Raw genomic sequence first — 27,720 nt, 5'->3', positions numbered from 1 at the left:
GGAGTCTGGTGCAACGAGTGGCACGGAGGCCGAGGGGAGTGAGGCGGAGGACCTGTCCAGTCCCACCACCGACTATGACGCTGACGGGTCCGAGGCTGAGCTCCCAGAGGGGGCGGAGGCTGCTCCCAGAGCTGAAAGCAGCACTCCATCTGTCGCCGCCCCCTCCATTCCCATCACCGGCCTCCCACTTGCTCGGGTCCCTTCCCTCCGTGCTAGGCGACAACATGTCTCCTTCGTGCCAGGCACCGCACCCCCTGTCTCCCCTGCTGCCGTCAATGCCGAGTCTGTGGACATTCTGCGGCAGTTGCAGGTTGGTCATACATCACTGCTTAATGTCCTCCATGGCCACACCAGACTGCTGACACAGATGGTGTCGTACATGGAGGGCATGTCAGCAGCTATGTCTGATCAGCGGATGTTGCTGAACTCCATAGACTCGTCACTGACTGCAGCAGTGGATCTCCAGCAGCGCTCCGTCCCCCCCTACCCCTGCACCATCCACACTTCCCACTCCCATGCCTGTCCCACGCACACCCAGACATCCCCATACACGCACCCCACCAAACACAGGCAGCACACCACCAGGGAAGGCCAAGCGCACTCCTCCAGTCACGCACACACAGGGGGAAGTAGGCACACCCACTGGGTCGGGGGGCAAACGGCAGCCACAGTGGGAGTCCGCAGTCCTCAAGACCCACTTCCTCCAAAACCACTCCCCTTAGCTCTCCTAGCCAACTGTCATATAAAGAGTCCTTTGTGGCCAGTGTGTCTCTCAGCCCCAGTGTGGCACCACCCCGCAAGCGGTGGAGGCAGTGCCCGGCCAGGGTAGTTGAGTCCCCTCCCCCTGTCCACACCCTCCCCCAGTAGCGCTGCAACCCATCCCTCCGACCCCCCCCCTCCTTGGGGCCTGTCGTTCATTCGGGTGCAGGGGAGACACTGGAAGATCTTGCAACTGTGTGCAGCTCCCTGCTAACCACCACCTTTGGCGCTGCCCCACCCCCTGTGGTGGAGTTGTCCGTCCCTGCACCCACAACACCTACCCTTGCCCCTCCTGTCCCTGCAGTGCCTGGTCCTTCCCCCCACATGATGCCCCCCCTTCTGTGGATGATATGGTAGAGTAAACTGTGCAGGCAAGCTAGGGGAGACGCGTCCCAAAGTATCCCCCACCAGGACTTCGCACATGGCCTGGCCTATGGGCCCTGTATATAGTGGACATTTCTTTTGCTATTATGTTTTTATGCTGAATAAATCATTTTGTTTTTCATTTGCACACAAATGCTTTACTGGTCTTGCTGTTGGTGGTGCTGCTCCATGATTTGGGGTGGTGATAATGTGTTAGGTGTCTGGGAAATGTTGTAGTGTGCTGCTCATGGGGTGGACCCTGGTATCTGTGTGCCATCACAAGGTATCTGCAAATAATCTTTGGTCATGGAAGCTCTTACTGTATGGTGACATTGTCCCAAGGTGTGTTCCTTCCTCTGTGGACCCTGACATCTTCCCTGCAGGGTGTTTCCCAATTGTTGTGCTGAGCTCTGTCTACATTTCCTGGGTGTGTGACGGATCACTTCAACTTTAGCCATGCATGCTCAGCAATGTCTCCACCTGCATCATTTGTGGCATCCTTGGTGGTCACTGTACTTGTGTATGGAGTATATTGACATGACCTCATGTGGACATGTTCCCTTTTCTGCACAATGCATGTGTGTACTCCCAGCCTCGCACACATGTGTTACGTGTTCTGCAGGGTCTTTGGGCACCTCTCTGACAATTGTGGGCATTGTATCTGTGGGTACTCCACCCTTTTCCTTCCATGGGAGGCAACAACTTGTTGGCTGCCCCAGCACCTGTACATTCCTATCCGTCCTGGAATGTGCGTGACAGTGTGTATTCCCTTTGGGTCTCTTAGTTTAGTAGGGCGGCACATGAATATACAGTCTTGTTGCATGCTCTCAGTGTGTGTATTGTGCTGCCAGCGCCAGGGGTGGGTAAGCATGTGTCATTTGTCATTACACCCACATGTGGTGTGTCATGCAGTGGGGGATGGACATCCACTCTCATGGGAGTAGGACACTGCTGTCAGTGATGTGTTGGCATGCCACTCTCAATATAGTCGCACTTTGTGTATGCCTTCATGCACCCATGGAGTTTTGCTAATTGTAGGATGGTGTACACACCACCATGTCTCTGTCCACTGCTGAGAGGACTCTGCACCCCCCCCTCCTGTGTCTGGGCACTGCTGGGAGGACTCTGCACCCACCCCTCCTGTGTCTGGGCACTGCTGGGAGTCCTCTGCACCCACCCCTCCTGTGTCTGGGCACTGCTGGGAGGACTCTGCACCCACCCCTCCTGATTCTGGGCACTGCTGGGAGTCCTCTGCACCCACCCCTCCTGTGTCTGGGCACTGCTGGGAGGACTCTGCACCCACCCCTCCTGTGTCTGGGCACTGCTGGGAGACTCTGCACCCACCCCTCCTGTGTCTGGGCACTGCTGGGAGGACTCTGCACCCACCCCTCCCCTCCTGTGTCTAGGCACTGCTGGGAGGACTCTGCACCCACCCCTCCTGTGTCTGGGCACTGCTGGGAGGACTCTGCACCCACCCCTCCTGTTTCTGGGCACTGCTGGGAGTGATAGGCACCCACCCCTCCTGTGTCTGGGCACTGCTGGGAGTCCACTGCACCCACCCCTCCTGTGTCTGGGCACTGCTGGGAGGACTCTGCACCCACCCCTCCTGTGTCTGGGCACTGCTGGGAGGACTCTGCACCCACCCCTCCTGTGTCTGGGCACTGCTGGGAGTGATAGGCACCCACCCCTCCTGTGTCTGGGCACTGCTGGGAGGACTCTGCACCCACCCCTCCTGTGTCTGGGCACTGTTGGGAGGACTCTGCACCAACCCCTCCTGTGCCTGGGCACTGCTGGGAGTGATAGGCACCCACCCCTCCTGTGTCTGGGCACTGCTGGGTGGACTCTGCACCCACCCCTCCTGTGTCTGGGCACTGCTGGGAGTGATAGGCACCCAACCCTCCTGTGTCTGGGCACTGCTGGGAGGACTCTGCACCCACCCCTCCTGTGTCTGGGCACTGCTGGGAGGACTCTGCACCCACCCCTCCTGTGTCTGGGCACTGCTGGGAGGACTCTGCACCCACCCCTCCTGTGTCTGGGCACTGCTGCAAGTGATAGGCACCCACCCCTCCTGTGTCTGGGCACTGCTGGGCGTGATAGGCACCCACCCCTCCTATGTCTGGGCACTGCTGGGAGGACTCTGCACCCGCCCCTCCTGTGTCTGGGCACTGCTGGGAGTGATAGGCACCCACCCCTCCTATGTCTGGGCACTGCTGGGGCTGATGGCCACACACCCCTATGTGTCTGTCCACTGGCATGGTACGAACCGTACCCACACTCTTGAGGCATGGGTACGGGCCGTACCCCTACGGCACCCCAACAATGGCGGTACGGCCCGTACCCATGCCTATGGGATGTGGGTACGGGCCGTACCGCCATTGTTGGGGTGCCGTAGGGGTACGGCCCGTACCCACGCCTTGAGAGCATGGGTACGGGTCGTACCACGCCCACCCCTACGGCACCCCAACAATGGGGGTACGGCCCATACCCACGTCCCAAAGGCATGGGTACAGGTCGTACCACACCCACCTCTACGTCACCCCAACAATGGCGGTACAGCCCGTACCCATGCCTTTGGGACGTGGGTACGGGCCGTACCGACATTGTTGGGGTGACGTAGGAGTGGGCGTGGTACGACCCGTACCCATGCTCTCAAGGCGTGGGTACAGGCCGTACCCCTACGGCACCCCAACAATGGCAGTACGGCCCGTACCCACGTCCCATAGGCATGGGTACGGGCCGTACCGCCATTGTTGGGGTGACATAGGGGTGGGCGTGGTATGACCCGTACCCATGCTCTCAAGGCGTGGGTACGGGCCGTACCCCTACGGCACCCCAACAATGGCGGTACGGCCCGTACCCACGTCCCATAGGCATGGGTACAGGCCGTACCACCATTGTTGGGGTGACGTAGGGGTGGGCGTGGTACGACCCGTACCCACGCTGTCAAGGCGTGGGTACGGACCGTACCCCTACGTCACCAAAACAATGGCGGTACGGTCCGTACCCACGTCCCAAAGGCATGGGTACGGGCCGTACCGCCATTGTTGGGGTGACGTAGGGGTGGGCGTGGTACGACCCGTACCCATGCCTTTGGGACGTGGGTACGGGCCGTACCGCCATTGTTGGGGTGACGTAGGGGTGGGCGTGGTACGACCCGTACCCACGCTCTTAAGGCGTGGGTACGGTGCGTACCACAATTGTTGTGTTGCCAGTTCGCGTCCATGTCGACTTCCGTTGTGGCGGACGCAGGCCTTGGTGGAGACGCCCCCGGCCCCCGAAGTGACCAGGCCCTGGGGGTCAGGTATGTACAGGGCATGTATGATTTTTAACTTGGGTGGGGGTAATGTTTCCTGCCCCTGCCCCCCCCTTTGCCCCTGGGTGTTGTTCTGACCTTCTGCGGCATCTGCGTCGGTTCCTGTACACCAGGTGGACTGCTATGAGGGCCGGGATGACACGTAGGTTGGGGTCCATGGCTGTCCATCGCGTACAGGTGCTCCTTCTGCGCGTCGTCCTGATTTCCCGGCAGTTTTTGGCTGCCGTAAAATATCATCCGTGCGGAGTGACGTGGGCACGGATCGTACTTGCTGGTTCGTGAAACACTGCCTGACTCCGTCCGGACGTCACGTCCGCGGTGTCCCGGATCCGATTTGTATGTATTTTTTTGCCGGTCGGTGTTTTTTACGATTCGTACGGAGATGGTGTTTCTGTACGAATCGTACTAGCGGGTTTGTTAGGTGTTTTTCCCGGGTACGAGTCGGACGGAGAAAACGCTCCGTCCGACGGTTCGTACCCGGGTTTTACAGGATCGGAATCGGCACCTATGTGTCTTAACTCTGGAGAAACGGTTAGCTAATGCTTGTTAGAAGGGTGAAGTAGAGGGATGTGCTACTTTATCAACGGAAGTAACGATTCTGTAGTAGGGCAGAGGTAAGCACTGCTCTCGGGAAAGACGGAATTTTTGTGAAAAATGGCATTAACTATACTTTGGTTAGCGAAACAGATAATGGTGCCGTTTTTATGTTGTTACTAACAGATTTTGAGTCAAAGAGAATGTAAGAATAAGATTGCCGTAAGATTTTGTAAAGGGAGGGCTAGTAGCAGGAGGAAAACTGACGTCCCAAAGGGCCACACTGGCACTGGATGAGACAGTGGGTGTGTAGTGAGCCCTGTTTGTAAAGAAGGGGTCAGTAGCAGGAGTTAAACTGACTGAAACGTTTACTTGTGGCAGGATTGGAGAAAATACATTGCATTAATATATTGCAGAAATGGAATTGTTTAAAGGTTTAAAGAAGCTGTTTGGAGGTAAAGTGAAAAATTCGTTTTTTGTTGGTGATGCTCCTGAAGGAACACCTGTGCATTTTATGTCTACCAATTTGGGACAAAATTCATGCATGTGGGTTCACCAATGGTGCAAGATTACTGAAAAAGAGGGTCCTTTGAGGTTTACAAAAGATGGTACTTTTGAATTGCAAGTTATTGACAAACTAAGGGAAGTGTTATGTGAAAGAAAGACACCATCTAGAGCTGCACAATTTGAGGCCTTAAGCATGTGGGGAAAAGCAGCAAGAGACAAAGCAAGTGAGGATAAAAAGGTAAAGCACCAGATGCAGGAGAAGGGATTTAATGATGATAAAAAGCTTCAAATAAATAATGATTCAGGGGATGAAATAATGGATGCATTATTAACTGAGTGTCTGCCACTTTATGTGGTTCCCAATAAAAATACTGAAAATAGTGTACCAGTAAGTACTACAGTGGCTACTGCTTCTGTTGAAAAGAGAGAAATACAGAATGAGAGAAATGTGCAGACATTTCAGATTGACCCACTACCTGTTGATTCAGCACTGACAGTGATACCTCCAGGTGTTACTGCTTTAAATGTGACTGATTCAGTGAAAAATCTACAAGCTGCAGATGTACAGTCAGTGCCTAGACAAATTATGACTGTTCAAATATGGGCCCTACTCAAAAGGTTCAAAGAGTTGTAGAAGGAGTAAATATGTCAGGGTTTATTTCAGAAACTCAGAATGCACAGATTATTGAACAGAAATTACCCCAGACAATCCAAGCATTGAAAGATGGGGAACAAATGGTGTTTACAGCACCCACAGCCCAGGATAAAATGAATATATTTGGAGATGGGATTTTTCAAACCTGCTTTGTGGAAGCAGCAGTAATTAAAAAGATAGAAAGCATGGGGGAACAAATTAGCCCAGAAAAAGAGAAACAGCTTAGTGTTTTAAATTCAATATTTGAGCATGAAGAAATTAACAGTCCTTGCTATTTAAATCATGAAAATATGAACCAATGTCAAGAAAAAGAATTAATTTCCCTGAGTAAGGAAACAAATACATGTGCAGTAACTACACATGGTAGACTGACCGATTTGACTCAAAAATATGAAATGAATGTTTCAGGAAGTTTTCTATTTCAGAAAAGCTTCATGGTACACATGAATGAAGAGGCAAATGAGACATTGTGTTCTTCAGAAATGCAATTGCACATTGCAGAACGAAATATATTTTTAAATGCAATGGGTTTGAGAAATTAGGAGACAAGTGCACAAGAAAACATGAGAAGAAAAAGAAACCACCAGACCTAGCAAGGAAACTGGATAAGAAAAAGAAACCACCAGATTTAGTTAAGGAAAATAATAAGCAGAATGAGGGAGAAGCTGTTGCTTGCTCATTGAGAGAAATGGTGGGAGAAGTGCATGTTCATGTGCCACGGAACAAAAGTGAATTTGCAGAATTTCTGAACACATTCCCGAAATTGAGAGACAAACTTATGTTGTGGTACCCACAAATTGATGGATTTATCGAAATTTTAAAGGAGTTGTGTATTAATTTGGAAATGATTTTTGACACTGCCATGCAAACTGAATTATGGTTTGAATCTAAAGTTGCGGTGCAAAGGCCAGGTGAGGAGACAGTGAAAAATGTTTGCATGAATGCACCATCATTTTCTCTTGTTGTTGAGAAAAATGAAGCAGTGATTACTTTTCTGAAGGGCAGAGTGCCAGCAAAATATGTTAATTGGGTACAGATTAAAAGAACAAAACAGGAGCTGAAATTGGTTCATGAGTTTTGTGAAAGTGTGTGTTTAATGTTTCAGCAAAACAGTGGTAGAGTATGTCCTGATGCCACTAGCATAAGATTTATTGTGACTCAGTTGGTTATTGGTTTAATATTTTCTGATCAGATCAGTGTGCACATACAGCAAAAGCTGATAGAGTGGCACCTGAAAGATGAAGGTTACTATTGTGCTGGACAGGGAATGAAGCCAAAAGAGTTTGAAGAAAAACCTATGGTGGTACAGAGAAGGTTTGCACAGAAACGTTTTCAGAATAAGCTGTTTGCAGAGAATAAAATTGTGGTACAGGGTGATGTTTCACAAGCAGACGTAAAAAGTGCTCAAGAAAGATTTGGTGTTCCACAGGATGGAAATAAAAGTGGTTTGGTTTGTGCAAATTCAGGTATGGATGTTGTACTGCTGGAAAAAGTGTCCGTTTGCCATCTTTGTGACAGATTTGAGCACTGGAAGAAGAAATTTAAATTTAAACATGATGCAGGAGTAGGAAATGTGCAAAAACAGAGAGAAATGCAGGTGCAAGAGGTGCCAGCTAAGCAAATGCAAATGTCAGTTCAGAAACAGGTACCAATGGCAGGAATTTTTCAAGCCCAAATGGTCCCACAAAATATGGAAAATGCTAAAATTAATTTAAATTAGTTGTCCAAAGCAAATGTGAATAATTTCCATAAACAAGGCCTGACAGAAAAACAATTGTTTTGCATTTAAACGGCACAGATTACTATACACCAGATAATGTTAATTTTCAGATTCCTGATGAGGATGTACATTTTAAAATGGTCCAACAAGAGACAGCTATAGCATTGTTTTCAGAAAAGACAGTTGAAAAATTACCTTCTGATTTGAAAGCAATAATAAACACAGAAATAAGAGAGTTCACAGAGAAAGATGTCAAATTAATAAAATGTGCAGAGCATGTCTCATTCAAATTAGAATTAGATGACATGTATTCAAGAACAGCATCAGTTGCAGGAATTTTACCAATAAAAGGATTTTTAATGGAATTGATTGGAAGTTTATGTAACTTTCTGATCACAGGTTCGCAGAAACTAAATGAAAAGAACAGATTAGAGGAGGAGATTAATAGCATCATTTTTCCATGTTGTCCTGTGGTACCGAATCCAGCCAATATATTTCTTCACATTCCATGTGCTGAAGAATGGCTTACTGTTATTGATTTTTGCCAAGTTCATGTCACAGTGCCATTGCATGAAGCTAGTGAGGAGTACTGTCAGAAAGAAAATGAATGTCTGGGACACATAATTGGAAAGGGAGGTAGAAAGGTGTCACCACAGAGAGTGGAAATAATTTACCAGATGAATCCACCTCAAATTCAGAAAGAAGTCAGGAAGTTTTTGGGAATGGTTAGCTGCTGTAGTGAGTGGTTACTAAACCTTTCCCTAGTGGCTAAGCCTTTACTGAGGCTGACACACAAGGATGTGTCTGATCCGATTCCATTGGACAACAATGGCACAAAAACATTCCTAGAGTTGAAATTGAAAAGGTGTCGCGCCCCGGCACTAGGAATGCAAGTTTATTTAAAAGAAAATACACTGATGTGCAGTGAGAGGGAGGGCTGCGCTCTCTCAGTGCCTGTTCAAAAACATGAATTTGTTCAAAGGTCTGTGACGTATTTCCCAATGACCCTTGACCCCAACGTCACAGAAATGCCCAGCTGCCTTAATTTAGTAGCTGTGGTAGATGTCAGTCATAAAAAGAGTGAGTTTATAATAATGGCATTTCCAATTATTGGAATGGTTGCTTCCTTTGTGGAGTTGTTTTGGGAAAATACTGTGACCAAGAAATGTCTAAATTCAAATGTATTTAGCTTACTGCCAGCAAATGAAATTGTTTGTGATCAAACTGAACCTAAATGTTTAAATGTCATGAATTTCTGCCTGAAACCAAAGTTAGACTTTAATGATGAACGTCTGATTCAGCCCAACCATTTTGTAGATAGACCATATTTGATAGGTAACAATGACACATTAAGAGCAGCACATGCTGTGCTTCCTATACATTATGTTGTCAAAGTTTCATGGCTGTCAGCAGTTACCTCAGCCCAAAATTCGAGATTGATTGCCCTTACCATAACATGCAATATGATTTCTCAATTGAGAGTCACTGTTGTCCTGGGAAAGAGAAATGCTAATTCAGTTGCACAATATTGTATCCTGTTAGTCTCAAATGTGTTATTGCAAAAGCTGATGCCCAGGTATAGATTGCCAGTTTCTCTGAAATCAGATCATAATGAGGTCTCAAAGATGATGAGTGCACAACCACAGACTGGACAAGAAGTGGATTGTAGCTATCTGCCTGAAGTTTTAAGCATAATAAAGCAACACAAAGGCAGCACAGAGTTACACTTTGCAAAAGACTGTGTTTCAGCATCACCAAAGTTGCTTGAGTATTTACATGCAAATGCACTTGTGAAAACAACTAGTGAAAAGACTAGCCATTGCCGTGAAGGTCTGACTGATGTGGAGCGTGCAGTTTCTCACCAGATTGCAGCTGCAACACAAGATCTACATAAGGAATGGTGTCAAAACTTTGATCTAAGAGATGCGGTGAAATGGAAAGGCCTGTTCCAAATGATCCTGGCAAAGACTGTTGTGAAATGTGGTGGCCTTCCAAATTGGGTGCATGCCTCTCACACACGTATGGTCCTGTCCCCCCATGATAAAACAGATCCTCTTCAAGAAAAAATGCCAGCAGTGGTCAAAAGTCCACAGAAAAGGGTCAGTCAAGCTGTAAGGGAACACACAGAGTTTAAAGCAGCACTAGAGAAATCTGAGGTGGCACTGGAAAAGCAAAAAGTGGAAACTGACTCAGATGAAAGCGGTATCCAAAGGGTGAAAGAGTCAGATGCAGCCTCTGAAGAAGAAATTAGTGCTGTGGGCCTACGAGTGGAGGTAGGAAAAAGCTGGCTGAAAGGGAAACCACAAAGTTTGCAGTGGTCCCTTGAAAAATCATTTGCACCCATAGCTGAAACATCTGAATCTGATCAAAGTGAAAATAAAAGTGAAAGGCTTGGATTGGAAAAGTGCACGAAATTGATGGTGCTCTGTCAACGTTTTTCAGCACCTGAGTGGTCAAAATGCATGGAAAAAGTAAAGGATGCCACACTGTTTGAGCCACCCTGAAGGCAAGCAGATGACACGGAGCCAAAATTTGCTGAAAAAAATAAATGAGAACTGCCAAACTGTTCCAAGAAGCTACTAACAGAAATCTGCACAACAACAGTTGAGCTTGGCTATATATGATCTGCTTACAGACCAAATTTGTGTGGCCTTAGAAATAGAGGTGACATAGTTATATGCTCAGCTTTTGTACTAACCAGTGATAAAGAACATACACCCTTATGCATCAAGCCAAAATCCAGTCGGTAAAATACCGATTCGTTAATAGCTCCCGGTATTGCGTGAAAAATACCCAATCCCAATGCATCAACCCAAAACCCGAGCAAATAACGAATCGCTAAATAAATAACCTCGAACATACCGAATCGCTAATACCCAAAATGCTAATTTACCGAATCGCTATATACCGAATTCGCAATTACCGAAATCACTATTAGCTCCCGGAAATTGCCAATAGCAAATAACGAATCGCACCCCAATGCAACAAAACTCGCTAATAACGAAAATCCCAAAAATCGCTATTTTGCCAGAGCTAAATAAGGGGAATCAAAACCTGGAGGTAAAGTTACAAAAAAAAAAAAAAAAAAGAGGACAAATTCTTCATACATGTGCAAATGATTGAGGCAATCACTAAACCCTTAAATGTGGCCCAGGAGACCCTGTTGGCTCCCACAAAATGGCTGCCCTCTACGTGCTTGCAAGGAGGATGCGGATCAATGCAGCAGGACAGCGCAGGAGAAGGGTCCAGGAGCGAGTGTTCAGACTGCGCATAACCTTGCTCGGCCAGAATGAGGACGAGGTGTACCAGAAGTATCGCCTCAATCGCGCTATGATCATGCGCCTGATTGCAGACCTGGAACCATTACTGCTGCACCAGACACACAGGACAAATGCTATCCCTGCGCACGTTCAGGTCCTATGCAGCCTGCACCTACTGGCCTCAGGGAGTTTCCAGGGGGTAATTGCGGTTGCCGGAGGTGTTTCGCAAAGCGCACTGTCACGCTTCTTCAAGAAATTCCTAGATGCCATGCTGACAATGCTCCACACACACATCAGCTTCTCCACAACCCCACAGCAGTTGGACCGCACCAAACAGGCATTCTACCAGGTGGCACAATTTCCACATGTGATTGGATGCATCGACTGCACGCATATCCCCATATGTCCTCCGTCAGCAAATGAGTACCTATTCAGGAACCGCAAGTCATACCACTCGATCAACGTGCAGGTTGTGTGCGATGCCAACAACATCATAACGGACCTAGTGGCACAATTCCCAGGGAGCACACACGACTCATACATCTTCCGCAACAGTGGAATGCACAGGCGACTACTCAATGGAGAATTTGGAGAGGGACTCCTGTTAGGTACGTAGAACTACGCTTCCCCACACCAACACCACACATGTATGTACATCACCAATGCTAAGTCTATGCTTCTATCTTCTAGGTGACAGTGCTTACGCCCTGCGGGAATACATACTCACCCCATACCTAAATCCAGCAACCCCGCAGGAACATCGCTACAACGCTGCACACATCAGCACGAGGAATGTGATAGAGCGGACTTTTGGGATTCTCAAGAGCCGCTTCCGTATCCTCCACAAGACTGGCGGCGCCATGCTATACCAACCAGACACATGCTGTCGAATAATTGCTGTATGTGCAATGCTGCACAACATTGCCACCAGAAGGGGGATACCCATGGAGGTGGACAGGGATGACGACCCCCAGGCTGACCAACCACCCGCCCAACGACGACCGGCACACATCCCAAACACAGCAGAGGGCCATAGGAGGCGGACAGACATAATGCAAAATCATTTTTGACCCTGGGTAAAATGAGACATTACAAGTTGGTGTTGGGTGCAACTGTTTAATGCACAGTAGCACTGAGGATTGTGCAACAGAACTAGCATTGTGAATCATGCTCCGATTGCATAAATGTAAATAAAAGGTTCCTTAAAGTCAGGCCTGTGCAAACACAATAATTGGATGGCCATGGTTGCTCCACCATGGACCTGCAGCATGTCCAAATTTCTAGTGGCGCTTGCCACGTACACCAAGCCTCCGCTCAGGTGCATCCAAAGCCTCACCACGGCCTGTCCCCGTGGAGGCACGCGAACTTCGGCGCCTGGTGCTGGCCTCTGCCAGTGACACGCTGCTGACACTGGAGGCAGCCTCACTGGTGTCATCCCCTCCCAATGCTGCAGCACTGCATGTGCTGCTCTGAAGTTGTTCCACAGCAGTGGTGATGTGTCCCAGTGACTTGGCCACATCACCGCAGAAGTGCCCAAGGTCCACCTGCAGGGAGACTGTGCGGCGTGCCAACACAGCGGTGCTGTTGCTGTGCCGTTGTATGGCCTTGGTAGCGGCGGCAGAACGCAACATTAGCTGCCGGTTACTCCTCCTCTGGGACTCATGGCCCTCCCTGATGGCACGGGTGAGCTCACGTACCTCCTCCCTGAGCTGAGCATTGCCATCAGCAACCGCAGTGGTCTGGTCCCTGACCGCCGTGCCCATGTCCCTGACCGCGGAGCCCATGTCGGTGACTGCTGCAGTCATGGCGCGCATCTCCCTCGCTAGGCGCACGATATTGCAGCTGATGCTAGCCACATGTCTTCCCTGCAGGTTCTGTGTACGCAGCATCCTCTCCTCGATTGCAGAGGTTGTTGGGACATCCTGGTCTGCTGAGGAGACGGAACTGCGACGGGCCCTGTGACGCCGTGTGTGTCTTGAGCCTCCAGGTGGTGCAGCAGGTGGTGTGGATGTGCGCTGCGTGGGTGCCAATTGCGGGGGGGGGGGGGTTGCCATCTCCTGCAAGGGCGCAACTTGGTGCCTGTGCCTCTGCGGTATTGTGGCTGTACTAGCTGCAGGCTGTTTTGCTGGTGCCGTTGCTTGTGGCGCAGGTGCTGGTGCCTTGGCTTGTGGCGCAGGTGCTGGTGCCTTGGCTTGTGGCACTGGTGCTGGTGCCGTTGATTGTGGCGCTGGTGGAGGTGGTGCTGGTGGGGTGGCAGGTGTTGGCGGTGCGTGCGCATCCTGCGCAGTCTCCTGGTCTGACTCCACGGGTGTCTCAGAAATGATCAGCTGGTCACTGTCGTCAGAGTCCCCAGGTGATGCATCTGTGTGTGAAACAGTGCATGATTAGTGGGATGATTACACCTACATAGTGTTGTACCCATTAATGTCCCTCTGTAGTCCAACAAATGAACAGTCTACAGCCATGTACAAAATATGTGGTGTGTGCTCAGAGGATTTACGCCTGTACCTGCACTCTGGGCTGACTAGACTACAACTCCCAAGATGCAGTAGTGTCATGTGTGGAGCTGTCTGTGCCAGAGCTGCAGACACAGTGAGATTGGGCTGGGGGCATGGGTATGGATTTACGCTATGCTGGGTGTGGCACAGGCATGCATCTTACCTTGGGCACTTGTGGCTGCGCCGGACGTGTCCATCTGGATCACCCCCACGACGGCTTCCCGCTCTATCGTCCCTTCCACAAGGTCCTCCAGGGCTGTGTTGGATGGTGCAGTGGTTGTTCCGCCTCCAGTCCTTCTTGCCTCCCGGAGCCTCTCAGCAATCCTCTCTTTTGCGCCCTTCCGCAGGTCATTCCACCGTTTTTTAAGGTCGTCGATGCTGCGGCTAGTGACGCCAACCGCATTGACCCTCTCACGGATGCGCTGCCAGATGCGCCGCTTCTCGGTCTCAGGCACCTTGAGGGACAGCTTGCCAAAGAGGCGGTCGTGTTTGCTGGACACTCCCTCGATGAGGTACTCCAGCTCCCTGTCCGAAAACTTCTTCTTGCGCTTGCGTGCAGATTCTGCGCTGGATGGCACTTCCTGCGACATGATGGATGTGTGATGTGAATGGCAGAATCTGTGTGGCCTCACTCTGCACAGCCTGTCCTTCTTTCCAGCTCCTGTCTGCTCCTCTGTCGAGGCTATGTGGGTGGGGCAGCAGTATTTCCTGGTTGGTGATGTCATCAGCCCGTTCCCGGAGCGACGCGGCAATTTGCGATTTCGCTATTACCGATTCGGTAATAGCTAATTCGGTATTACCGAACTCGCTATTAGCCAAATCGGTATTACCGAACTCGCTATTTGCTAGTGAGGCCGTTTGCGTGCCCCGCTATTAAGGAATCGGTAAATTTAGCGATTTTTAAGGAATCGCTAAATTTCACCGAATCTGTTGATGCATGCCAATTACCGATTCCTTAATGGCGATTCCTTATTTTTCGCTATTAAGGAATCGGTATTAGTTTGGTTGATGCATATGCCCCATACTAATTTAGTAGGGTTCTCTTTTAGACACCTGTGTACTAAAGATGAGTAGTAATATTTTAGGTAGAGAAAAACGTATATTGGATTCAACTAATGATGTGGGTTTTTTTTTAAACAAATGTAACATGTGAAATTTAGTGTGATACATTTCGAAATCATTTAAGGTACAATGATTTGATATTTATCAAAAGGGTGAATTGATGGAGCTTAGATTTCACCTTTAAAATGTATGCATTATTATATGACAAAAAGCTGCAGACATGAGTTTTATAATGGCACGCAGATTGTGGAAAAGCAAGATTGAAAACATAGGGCTTCAGTTTGGAGGTGCTTTTATGTGAAAACATGCTTAATTAGTTGAACAGCCATGCTTATATGTGATTAATCCATATGTAATCTCACTAAAGAATGCACATTAATTTAGAAAATGTATTTGTACTTTTAAAATGGCATCATGTATTTTTGCAAGAGTAGAAATGTGCTGAATTGTGTTTCACAGTGTAGAAAACCATGTGATTTTAGTTTGCCTTAGTGGACTAAACTGAAACAGTTTGGAATGTGCTACTTTTTCCCTAGCAACTTTCAATGAACGGGCTCTGAGCTTCCTCCGACCTTCAAAATGTTGCATATTTTTGTAGCCTGTTTAAACGTGGAGAGAAGAACACACTTTTTTCATAAATCACAAGACTGAAATTTGAACAGGAACAAGCCTGATTAATGACGTATCCAGTCAGCCCATGGGGAGATGATATGTCTTGAAGTTCTGATTGGACCAGCTATTAGGACTGAGCACGTGAACTTTTCCTTGAAATATGGCTTAAAAGTGGGAGGAGTGCCTCCTTTTTGCCTTGCTATTTGCCTCTCTCCAGGCCCAGTTTCTGTGCTGGACACAGAGACAGGGAGGGGCTGCATTCTGTGGGGGCTATGGTGCAGCTTGAGACAGAGACACAGAATAGCACAGCGAAGCAGAGGGAAAGAGCTGAAAGGATCGGAACAGATTTAGATTTTAGGTGCTAAACTGCATTTATTTCTCTTTATGGGATATTTTTGCCATTATTAATTATTGATTAACCTTGTAAGACTTACTCTTTTTCTTAGAAACTCTTTAAGAGTTTTGACTGACAATTTGCGCCACATTTTCCTTCCAATATGTGATGCTTATATGCAGACTGTAATATGTTCTGTATTAATGCTATTTTTCCTATTTTTCAATTCTGTAACCTGATTGATATTTGACTAATGAATAAAGAGTCAGAGAACCTTAACTTTTGACTTAAATAAAACCCTTTAAAATAACTCGCCACTCTCATTATTGCCTCTAATATTGTTTGCATTTAATTTTTATATATATGTAAAGTCTCCTGTTTGGTGAAACACGGTCATCAAAAGATCCATCATTTTTCACCCTTTTCAGCGGTAAACCATAGGTGATGTGGTTTTGAATAGGGAAATTACCAGGTAATTACCGCTGGATCACGCGCACCATCGTCGGGGTTGGAGGGGTTGGTCGGTGGGTTGAGTGCGAGGTTTGTCTGTAGTTGTACTTCGGTTATTTTGCCCCAGCAGCGGCGGGGGATCTGTAGGGTGCGGTGATGTGTGACGGGTTTCCGAAAGGTGAAGTGGATGCAGTGGTGGTCGGTCCATGTGGGTTCGGAGACGTGGCTGAAGGAGACGTGGGGGCTTGAGGAAAAGATGGCGTCAAGCGTGTGTCTAGCGATGTGGGTCGGCGACATGACGAGCTGTTCCAGTCCGAGGTTGGCGAGGATGTCAATCAGGGTGGTGGAGTTGCTATCGTTGTTGTTCTCCAGATGATAGTGCAGGTCTCCGAGGAGGATGTAGTCGGTGGAGGTCAGTGCGTGCATGCTGATGAAGTCGGCGATGGCATCGCAGAATTGTGGTCGGGGTCTGGGTGGTCTGTATACAAGGGTGCCTCTTAGGGTGGTCTTGGGGTCCGTGTGGATCTGGAAGTGCATGTGTTCGGCAGTGCTGAGAGTATCGTCGGTGTTTGCTGAGACTCTGATGGTCTTCTTGTGGACGATGGCGATTCCTCCTCTGACTCCGTTGGTGCGGTCTCTGCGGGCGATCTTGTATCCGTCGGGGATTGCAATGGCGATGTCTGGAGAGGAGGCTTCGTTCATCCAGGCGAGGCTTCGTCGAGTAGGTCCCAGAGCTCGACGGCGTGTTTGCGTGCGGAGCGGGTGTTGATCAGGATGCATCGGAGCTGGTTGTGTTCTGTCGTGGCGGGTGGTTCTGCGTCTTTGATGCAGGAGAAGCTGTCATTCTGGCAGGCGAAAGGGCTGTGGGTGCGCCTCGGGGTGGCCCTGCAGCAGGTGGGGGTCCGTCCTGAGTTGAGAGCGATGAGGGTACTGGCGTCGTATCAGAGGCGGTCTTCAAGGCTGGTGCGGGGGCCAGAGGTTCTGGCACTCGGTGCGGTCCAGGTGCCGACGGGCGCAGACGGGCTTGCCTGAAGTGCACTTTTGGCGCACCTGCGGGGCGACCGCGCAGCATCCGCCATTTTAAGGGGAGGTGGGATGGAGGAGCAACTGAATGGCGGGAGGCGGGTGGCAGGGGGCAGAGAATGGGCGTGGGGGGGCGGGGCCACAGGGATGCAGCGGCAGGAAAGCACAGAAGGCAGAGATGGGCAGCGGGGCACAGGGGGACAAGGCAAACGAGCGGAGAAACAAAAGGAGAAGGTGGGCAGCGGGGCACAGGGGAGCAAAGGCAGACGAGCAGGGAAACAGAAGAGAAAATGGGCAGCAGGGAACAGGAGCAAAAGGAGCAACAAGGCACTCAGAAGAGCAGGTGGAGCTGCAGCGGGGGGGAGCGACCTACCTGGCAAGGTCAATGGTCGCTCTCCTTACTGCGCAGCGACCGCCATTTTAAGGGCAGGTGGGAGGGAGGAACAGCTGGGTGGCGGGAGGCGGGTGGCAGGGGGCAGCGAATGGGCACAGGGGGGGCAGGCCGCGGGGGATGCAGCAGCGGGAAAGCACAGAAGGCAGAGATGGGCAGCGGAGCACAGGGGGACAAGGCAGACGAGAGGGGAAACAAAAGAGAAAATGGGCAGCAGAACACAGGGGAACAAGGCAGACGAGCGGGGAAACAAAAGGAGAAGGTGGGCAGCGGGGCACAGGGGAGCAAAGGCAGACGAGCAGGGAAACAGAAGAGAAAATGGGCAGCGGGGCACAGGAGCAAAAGGAGCAACAAGGCACTCAGAAGCGCAGGTGGAGCTGCAGCGGGGGGGAGCGACCTACCTGGCAAGGTCAAGGGTCGCTCTCCTCACCGTGCAGCAGGCGCCATTTTCAGGGGAGGTGGGAGGGAGGAGCAGCTGGGTGGCGGGAGGCGGGTGGCAGGGGGCAGCGAATGGGCACAGGGGGGCAGGCCGCGGGGGATGCAGCAGCGGGAAAGCACAGAAGGCAGAGATGGGCAGCGGGGCACAGGGGGACAAGGCAGACAAGCGGGGAAACAAAAGAGAAAATGGGCAGCAGAACACAGGGGAACAAGGCAGACGAGCGGGGAAACAAAAGGAGAAGGTGGGCAGCGGGGCACAGGGGAGCAAAGGCAGACGAGCAGGGAAACAGAAGAGAAAATGGGCAGTGGGGCACAGGAGCAAAAGGAGCAACAAGGCACTCAGAAGCGCAGCTGGAGCTGCAGCGGGGGGAGCGACCTACCTGGCAAGGTCAAGGGTCGCTCTCCTCACCGTGCAGCAGCCGCCATTTTCAGGGGAGTTGGGAGGGAGGAGCAGCTGGGAGACGGGAGGCGGGTGGCAGGGGGCAGCGAATGGGCACGGGGCGGGGCCGCGGGGGATGCAGCGGCGGGAAAGCACGGAAGGCAGAGATGGGAAGCGGGGCAAAGGGGGACAAGGCAGACGAGCGGGGAAACAAAAGAGAATATGGGCAGCGGGGCACAGGGGAACAAGGCAGATGAGCGGGGAAACAAAAGGATAAGGTCGGCAGCGGGGCACAGGGGAGCAAAGGCAGACGTGTGGGGAAATAGACGAGAAAATGGGCAGCGGGCACAGGAGCAAAAGGAGCAACAAGGCACTCAGAAGCACAGGTGGATCTGCAGCGGGGGAGCGACCTACCTGGCAAGGTCAAGGGTCGCTCTCCTCACCGCGCAGCAGGTGCCAGTTTAAGGGGAGGTGGGAGGGAGGAGCAGCTGGGAGGCGGGTGGCAGGGGGCAGCAAATGGGCGCAGGGGGGTGGGGCCACAGGGGATGCAGCGGCGGGAAAGCACAGAAGGCAGAGATGGGCAGCGGGGCACAGGGGGACAAGGCAGACAAGTGAGGAAACAAAAGGAGGCGGGGGTTCCTCTGGTTATTTTGGGGTCTGGTTGGATCTGAAAGATGAGGTGTTCCATGATTGGTATTGTGTCGATGTCCAAGGTGGTGCATTTTAGGGAGTACTTGTGGATGATGGCGATGACTCCGCCGTGTCTTCTGGGGTCGTCGTGGTGGATTGTCTTTTATCCTGGAGGTGTCAAAGTGGTGATTTCAGGTGCCGATGAGGGAGTGAGCCAGGTTTCTGTGATGAACATCACGTTGCGGGTGGTGATGATGTCACAGATTTGCATGACATGCTTGCATGCAGAGAAATTGAACATTGAGCAGAAGAGAAAATGGGCAGCGGGCACAGGAGTAAAAGGAGCAACAAGGCACTCAGAAGCGCAGGTGGAGCTGCAGCGGGGGAGCGACCTACCTGACAAGGTCAAGGGTCACTCTCCTCACCGCGCAGCGGCCGCCATTTTAAGGGGAGGTGGGAGGGAGGAGAAGCTGGGTGGTGGGAGGCGGGTGGCAGGGGGCAGCGAATGGGCGTGGGGGGGCAAGGCCACAGGGGATGCAGCGGCGGGAAAGCACAGAAGGCAGAGATGGGCAGCGGGCACAGGGGGACAAGGCAGACGAGCGGGGAAACAAAAGGAGAAAGTGGGCAGCGGGGCAGAGTGGAGCAAAGGCAGACGAGCGGGGAAACAGAAGAGAAAATGGGCAGCGGGGCACAGGAGCAAAAGGAGCAACAAGGCACTCAGAAGCGCAGGTGGAGCTGCAGCGGGGGGAGCGACCTACCTGGCAATGAGTGGAGTAAGAGTGAATGTGAGTGAATAAGTATGAGTAAGTGACAGTAACAGTCAGTGTTAACAAATGCAAATGAATGAGTCAGCTGAGAATAAGTGAGTCTAAGGGAAAATGAGTGAGACTACGGGTGTGTTGAAATGAGTGTCAGAGAGTCAGAGATTGAGTGTGTGAATACAGAAAAGTGAGAATGAGTGAGTGACAGTTAAAGTGAATGCAAGAGAGAGAGTGAATAACAGTGAGAATGAGTGTGTAGTGAGTAGGGGCCTTATACCTGTTCTGGTCCCAGGTCGCCACTCCCCCATGCAGATGCAGTAGGACAGAGGGACCTAGTGATGCAGCCCGTGATGCAAGCCCCAATCCCCCCAGAGCTGCCGCCTGCCTTATTTCAGCCTTTATATTCTTAATTTATTTATTTTTCTACTGTCCACCTCTTGGTCCCATTTACCTTCCAATTTTATCTAACATTGCCTTTCCTATTTTTCATTTTTATTACTTTATTCTCTTCTTGCCTGCTTCCTGGTCCGTTTTCACTCTAATTTTATCTGTTTTCCCTTTTCTATTTTTCTTTTTCCTTTGTTATTCCCTTTCTTTCCCTGCCTACTTTTGGCTTCTAGTTCTTTAACTTTTATTTATTCTTTCTCTTCCCTTCCTCGCAGCCTCTCGCAGTTGACATTTTTCCCTCTCCCCTCCTTGCTCCACTCCTTGCTCCCCTCCCTCATCTCCATCCCGTGCCCTCAGGCAACCGGTCCGCTCCGGTTCACAAACCCCACAGCTCCCAACCCCTATCCTTCTGCCTCCCAGACTTCCCTCCCACCTCGCAAGGCTACTTAATGGAGACCGCAGCATGGCTGTGCAGCGGATACGTACATCGGGCACACTGAAGGTGTGCCCAAGCCAAGCCCATCTGTGCCTGTCCATGCCTGGATCGCGCCCAGTCCCAGAAACCCTGATTCCACCGCCTGCCCCCATCACACCTCCAACAAGCTACAATACCTCGACCCCAAGAGCCTTGGCATCAGTTGTGGCATTGCTTCACCTCACTCCACAGAAGGACCTATCACCTGCCACCACTGCCACTTCATCTGCGACTTAGGAACTCCCGTGACCAATACCAAGCTGACAACCGACCAGAGACCACAGCTCCACTTCACACTGCTCAATGTTCAATTTCTCTGCAAGCATGTCATGCAAATCTGTGACATCATCACCACCCGCAACGTGATGTTCATCACAGAAACCTGGCTCACTCCCTCATCGGCACCTGAAATCACCACTGTGACACCTCCAGGATAAAAGACAATCCACCACGACGACCCCAGAAGACACGGCGGAGTCATCGCCATCATCCACAAGTACTCCCTAAAATGCACCACCTTGAACATCGACACAATACCAATCATGGAACACCTCATCTTTCAGATCCAACCAGACCCCAAAATAACCAGAGGAACCCCCGCCTACAGGCTCCCTGTCCCACACCCCTGTCCCAGCTTCTGCAACTCCATCCTGGACTTCATACCCTTTCTGGCAATCAACTCTAACACTACATCTTCCTGGTGGACCTGAACTTCCACCTAGAAGACCCAAAAGTCATCAACTCCACCACCCTCCCAGAGAGCATGAGCAACATCATCCTCTCACAGCTGGTCACAACTCCCATGCACAATACAGGACAAACACTAGACCCCATCTTCTCCACCAGCGACAGTCAAGTTCTGCCACACAGCCTGTGACCTGGACAGACCACAACATTGTCCAGTTCAACCTCAACAGCCCGCCCACCCATGCCAAAACTGGAGAAGAATCACAGAACCCTTCTGGATCTTCACCCTCAAAGAAGCAAGACCCGTTCCTTCTGACACCCGCAAACTCAGCGTTCAAAACTTCTCTAACTGGGGGGGCGTGGCCTGGCATCAGCCAAAATGTCCGCATAAGAGGAGAGCTCCACCGAGGCCGGTACAACAGCCCGGAATATCCTGCATTTATCCAAAGTTGCAGAGCTGAGATTGTTTACACTTCAGCAGGACACGCACCGCTACTGAATGCGGTTGTTTCCAGTAACCTGTGCCCGGTGATCGCCGAGTTACACGACAACGGAGCTGAGGGAGCAGTCATGTGCAGAGGCCATTGGAGCGTCTGGGCAGCATCCCGGCAGCATGTAACTGTATTACCCTGTTGGCGGTGGCGCCGCCGAGCATATCCTGGGGGCGCCGGAGCTGGGCTCTGATATCCGATAGCCGTGCTGCTGTACCTGCCCGGTACACGTGCCGGGCGGTGTCAGGTGGCTGCAGGCCTGCAGTGCAACTGGCGGAGGAGGGGACCTGTGTGGGCCTGAGTGACAGGGGTGGACCGGACCCCCAACAAGAGCATCTGACCCCCGGCGACATTGGGAGGTGAGTCAGAGGTGGCCTCGCTGTTGTGAAGGTGTTGGTGGCCCCCCTCGCCACCGCAGGATCACCCTGGTGCAGTACAGGTGTTACAGTGGAGCTCTGGTCCTGAGCGGCTGCACCCACCCAATATCCTGATTCGCGCTGGGGACCTAAAGGGCCGTGCATCGCGGCAAGACATTTGGCTGCCCCCCTGATTGCTGCCTTGAGCAGGGGGAGCATGGGAGCCCCCCCGATTTGACACTACTGGTCTGGGCAGCGTATGGACCAATGCAGAGGGTGTCCCATGAGCTGAGTGGGGCCCTCCGATTTTGCTAGTGTATTCGGCTGGATTTTCTGAGCCCCTGGTAGTGGGAGAGTGACCTCATCTAGCGGACTCCGCCCGTACGGTTGCTAGGTACACCTCAGTCCTCTGCACTAAAGTCCTGCCACGGGGATTGGATGCTTGGGTGTGCCCCTTCTGTTTGCCCTCAACGTCAGTGTCCTATAGCCTTCACCTGTAGCTGGGATTGAACTGATTAGCATGGTACTGGCCCCACATGAATGAGTGCGCAGCAGCGTGGAGTTTGGGGCCCCTGCGTTCTGTGGAACTTGTTGAACAGTTGTAAGACACTGTGAATGGGCGGGACTCATCTGAACGCTTGACCCATGTTGCGCACTCGCATCTGCGCCCCGGCGCTCACTTCTAGACTGGTAGCTTGGGTACTCCTGAAGGGTGTGTGGAGTTTGAGGTGACCCCTCTCCCTGCAGTGGGTCTCTGATGCAGCTTGCACATGCGGCCGGCGCCTTTTGAAAGTGGTGGTGGGAGCCGGGCTGTGTTGGTGGCCTAGCGTGTACTAATCCTCCTGGGTCTGGGACTGCTACACAATGAAGCCAAAAGAGGCTCCACCGGTGTAGTCAAATAAATTGGACAAGTATGCTGTCTCGAAACAGTCACCCTCAGAGGAGGGTGCCACAGGTGGCCAAGCCGACAACTCGGAACCATCTCTTAGCTCAATTATGGCCGCCATTCAGGTTTTGGGAACGACGCTGGAGACCAAAATTGACAATGTCTCAATCGAAATGAATCTTCTCAGAGCCGATATGAACAAAACTTCAGAGCGCGTCACAGTAACGGAGACGAACATTATGGAGCTCCAGTCATAAGCTGGAGGAGAAGGCTCAACAGTTGGTTCATCAGCACCGCCAGGTGGCCCTGAAGCTGGAGGACCAGGAAAGGCGGGCCCGCCGGAATAACATCCGTGTGGTGGGGGTCCCGGAGGGGGCAGAGGGCCCTAGCATGGACCTTTTTCTTGAGGACTTAACACTGAACCACCTGAAGACTAAACGACTATCCGCCTTCTTCACAGTAGAGAGGGCACACAGGGCCCCGGTCCCTCCACCAAAACCTGTGGCTCCCCCCAGGATGATCATCGCTAGGATCCTCAACTATAGGGATTGGGATGCCATCCTACAGGCGGCTCGACATCATGGGGACCTCCTGTACGAGAACACGATGGTGCGGTACTTTCCGGACTTTACTCTAAAGATACAACAGGAGCGACGCAACTTCAACGGAGTGAAGTGAGCCCTCAGAGATAGGGGCATCAAATACATGATGTTCTTTCCAGCTAAGCTTTAGATTATCGCTAATGAGAGATCCTGGTTCTTTACGAATCCATCCGATGTGCAGGCTTGGCTGGATGAGGATCGGCCACAGAAAGACAGCCCACGTGGGGTGGACGGCGGGAGGGCTACCCGTGAGCGCTCACCAAGTTCTTCGAGCGGGCGAGAAGGAATGGAAATTTGTATCTGATGCTCCCGGCGATCCAGATCACTGAGCCCATTGCTCTCAGAGACTCACAGAAAATGTCCTTGCCGATATAGATGCCTGGTTCTGGGACTCACTGCGGCCTCACGTAATGTGTATTGTTCGGGGTAGTCAGTGGGTTACAGCACTGTTTGAGGGGCTTGATTCTGTAGTCTGGCTACTACACTGCAACGGGTTTGTTTCCTGGATTTGGTTTGGAGCGGGACCTCGTGGAGCCAAGTGTAGGCGATGCTCGGCAGCCCCTTTCTTAGTTGACTGTTTTTTGGGCGACAGGCACTCTGCTAGTTGGGTATGTGGGTAATTGTAAGCCTACGCAGCAGGGTAGCAGGGAGGAGGTTGTAGTTTGTGGTTTTTTTATTTAATTGTGTGGGGCAGGGGACTAGACAGTTACACAGGGTATTGGGGAACAGGGAGGGGGGTTGTTGGGGCGGAATAGACGGTTACGACACACACAAATTCAATGACACTGCAGATCAATAGACGACGAGCACAAGACATAGCTCTCTTTAGCCTAAATAAGTACGCACTGGGACAAAAGCCTTGAGCTCCTGAGTTCGAACGTCAATGGGCTCAGAGACAAAGTAAAACGTAGTATAGTACTACAATATATCAAGCGACACTCCCCTGACTTAGTGCTACTCCAGGAGACTCACCTGGTGGGAAACACCTGCAAAGCTCTGAATAGATGGGTATACAAACTAGTGGCCCACTCAGGTTTCACCTCAGGTTGAGGGGGGTTGGCAACCTGTTCAAGCACTCCTTCCCACTTCCTATACAATGCACTTGGACCGAAGAACTGGGTCAGTATGCCGCGTTCTCGGGACAATTGGAGGGACACACATTTACAGTGATGACCTTATAGGTGTCGCCAGGCCTCTCATCGTGCTCTCATTCCCAGAGGGCAACATGATGGTGGGAGGAGATTTCAACTCAGTAGTCTTGGGCCCCCTCGATCGCTATCCACCCCGAGACATTGGTGCCGTGAGTAGTTGGCTCACAAACTTCTTAGAAGCACTAGGCCTCACGAATGGCTGGAGGACATACCACCCAGAGAGTAAACAATACACGTTCCACTCGGGGCACATAATAGCCTCTCCATAATAGACTACTTGCTAATGCCCGCGCCCCAAATAGCGAATGCACGTGTAATGCGACACATGGCTATAGGGATATCTGACCACTCTCCTGTGTGGACCCACCTGATCCTGGGTACAAAAAGAGTGTGAAGTATTGCGCCCGTTAACCTATGGTACCTTTGTAATCCTACAGTGAAAGCCGCACTCCTGCAGGCCCTGGACCACTATTTCCTGAAAAATGAGGGATCGGTTGGATCATACCTATTTCTCTGGGAAGCTTTTAAAACAGTAATGAGGGGGCAAGCACTGTCGTTAATTGCCGGAGCGCAAAAAGAGAAGTTCAAAGATCTGGCCCACCTCAAAACAGAACTCCTCCGCCTTGAGGATGAGCTGGGAGTAGTTGACCTGCAGGAGAAACTCCACACCCTTATACTCGAGTATAAAGCCAATGCTACAGTTATGGCCAATACTTTAGGGAGGGACAAAGATGGCAGAATATATGATCAGGGAGATAAAGCAGTGAAATTGATTGCATGGTTTGATAGGAAGGAGAGGGCAAGTAGGCTGGTACCAGAACTGATAACCCACTCTGGTGAAAAGATAACAGATCCCCAGGCCATGGTCAACGAGATTGCAGACCACTACAAGGTGGTATACCAAAGAAGCTCGCTTACCAGAGGAAGATTCAAAAGCTCTCCTCGCTGATATCAACCTACCTAAACTGTCTGAGGAGAAACAGCGAATATTAGACAGTGCCCTTTCGGTCGACGAAATAGCTCAGGCGATAAGGAACCTCCAACTCGGCAAAGCCCTGGGTCCCATTGGTTTGCCAATTGAACTGTACAAACTAAAGCCAGATAAAATTACCCCGAACATTAAAGCTATGTTTGAGGAGAGTAGGGAACTGGGTCAACTCCCAAATGACCAAAGGGTAGCAATTCTGGTCACTATACATAAGGAAGGAAAACTGAGAGATGGATGTTCCTCTTATAGGCCCATCTCCCTGCTGAATGCAGAACCTAAAATACTGTCAAAACTACTGGCTAACCGTCTGTACCAGGTTATATGTAAATTGGTGCACCCAGACCAGTCTGGCTTCATGCCGCACCGGTATACAGCATTAAACTTACGAAGGCTACATGGTGTGCTGGGAAGATTGGACACGATTCAGGAGGACGCAGTAGTGGTTTCGCTGGATGCCACGATGGCATTCGATACCATTGAATGGCCATACCTTTTTGCAGTCCTAGTGAAGTTGGGATTTGGCCCCAGATTCATTGGGTGGGTGAAGCTTCTCTACTCGGCCCCTTTGGCACAAGTAGTAGTCAACAATAAGAAATCAGAGATATTCACTCTGGGCCGAGGGACTTACCAAGGCTGTCCGCTCTCGCCCTTACTCTTCGCACTCTCCCTGGAACCATTAGCGGCATGGATATGCAGAGATCCAATGATCAGGGAACTCAAGTAGACGGAGGGGTGGGAGGACCACATCTCCATATAGGCTGACAACATCTTTTTATATCTTGCCTCCCTGAAAACATTGCTCCATGTAGTACTTAACATCTTCACATAACTTTGGGAAAAACTCGGGGTACAAGATCAATTGGAGCAAGTCCCTGCTCTATGTTCTTCTTGGAGATCCTCCCTCCCCACCTAGGGGCTGCCCTATTCAAATAACAAGAGTGGGCTTTAAATATCTGGGAATCTTTATCACCTCCGACGCTACACTCCGCTACGAGCGCAATCTCCTTCCCAGCTACAGAGACTGAAGCAGGACGTTGCGAGCTCGAGGGCACTGCCGCTGTCACTGTTGGGAAGAGCAGCGCTATTTAAAATGATGTCCCTGCCGCTCTTCCTCTATGTCCTGCAGAACTCCCCAGATCTGGTCCCAACTAGATATTTCAAGTTGATAGAGGGCCTTCAGAGAGAACTACTGTGGGATGGTAGACCATATATAGCTTTACATAAACTCACATTCAGATGTTACGACGGGGAAATGGGACTTCCAGATACTATAAAGTATTATTGGGCCGCCCACCTGCCCGCCATAAATCATTGCACTTATTGCCTTGGAGATGACCCTGGATATAGAATGGATAGATGGATACTTCCTACCGGGAATCATAATAGAGCGCTCTACTCCAGACCCCAAAGGTATCCTTTAACGGGACCAACTAAACACTCAGTCCAAGTCTGACATGCAGCGAACCTCAGCTTGGGGTGGGACCGGAAACTCACGCTAGCCACCCCACTATGGGACTCGGAACAACTGGGCACCTTGGGGATGTCAAAGGGATTCGACAAATGGGATCCCATCAGGCTATCACAGATCAGGGACCCGTGGGAAGCAGGTGAGGTGGTCACGTTTGCATCACTCCAGCTTAAATACAAGCTGGCAGACACAGAATATTTTAGATACCTGCTGGTCCAACACACCATTAGATCTAATTTGCCAGTGGGAACTTCCCCCCCAGAATCTTCTCCATTAGAAGACTGACTACTAGATGGTTACCTACCAGACAAAGCCATCTCCCTTACCTACAAAAAACTAATCAATAACACTGCAGATCCTCTTGGGCCAATACGTGAGAACTGGGAGAGGGATGGGTTGGAGCTGGATGACGAAAAGTGGCAGGAGGCAGTGGCTTCCCCACGGGAGGTGGCAATTTTGTCCAGACTATGCCTCGCCCACCTAAAAAATGTACATAGAGTGTATATCTCTGGACCCAGACTAGCGCAAATGGGTAGGGCA

The sequence above is a fragment of the Triturus cristatus genome, chromosome 4_1 (genome assembly GCF_964204655.1).
Source record: "Triturus cristatus chromosome 4_1, aTriCri1.1, whole genome shotgun sequence".
In the NCBI taxonomy this organism is placed as follows: Eukaryota; Metazoa; Chordata; class Amphibia; order Caudata; family Salamandridae; genus Triturus; species Triturus cristatus.
The sequence above is the reverse complement of the archived record's forward strand: the minus strand, read 5'-3'. Positions refer to the sequence as shown.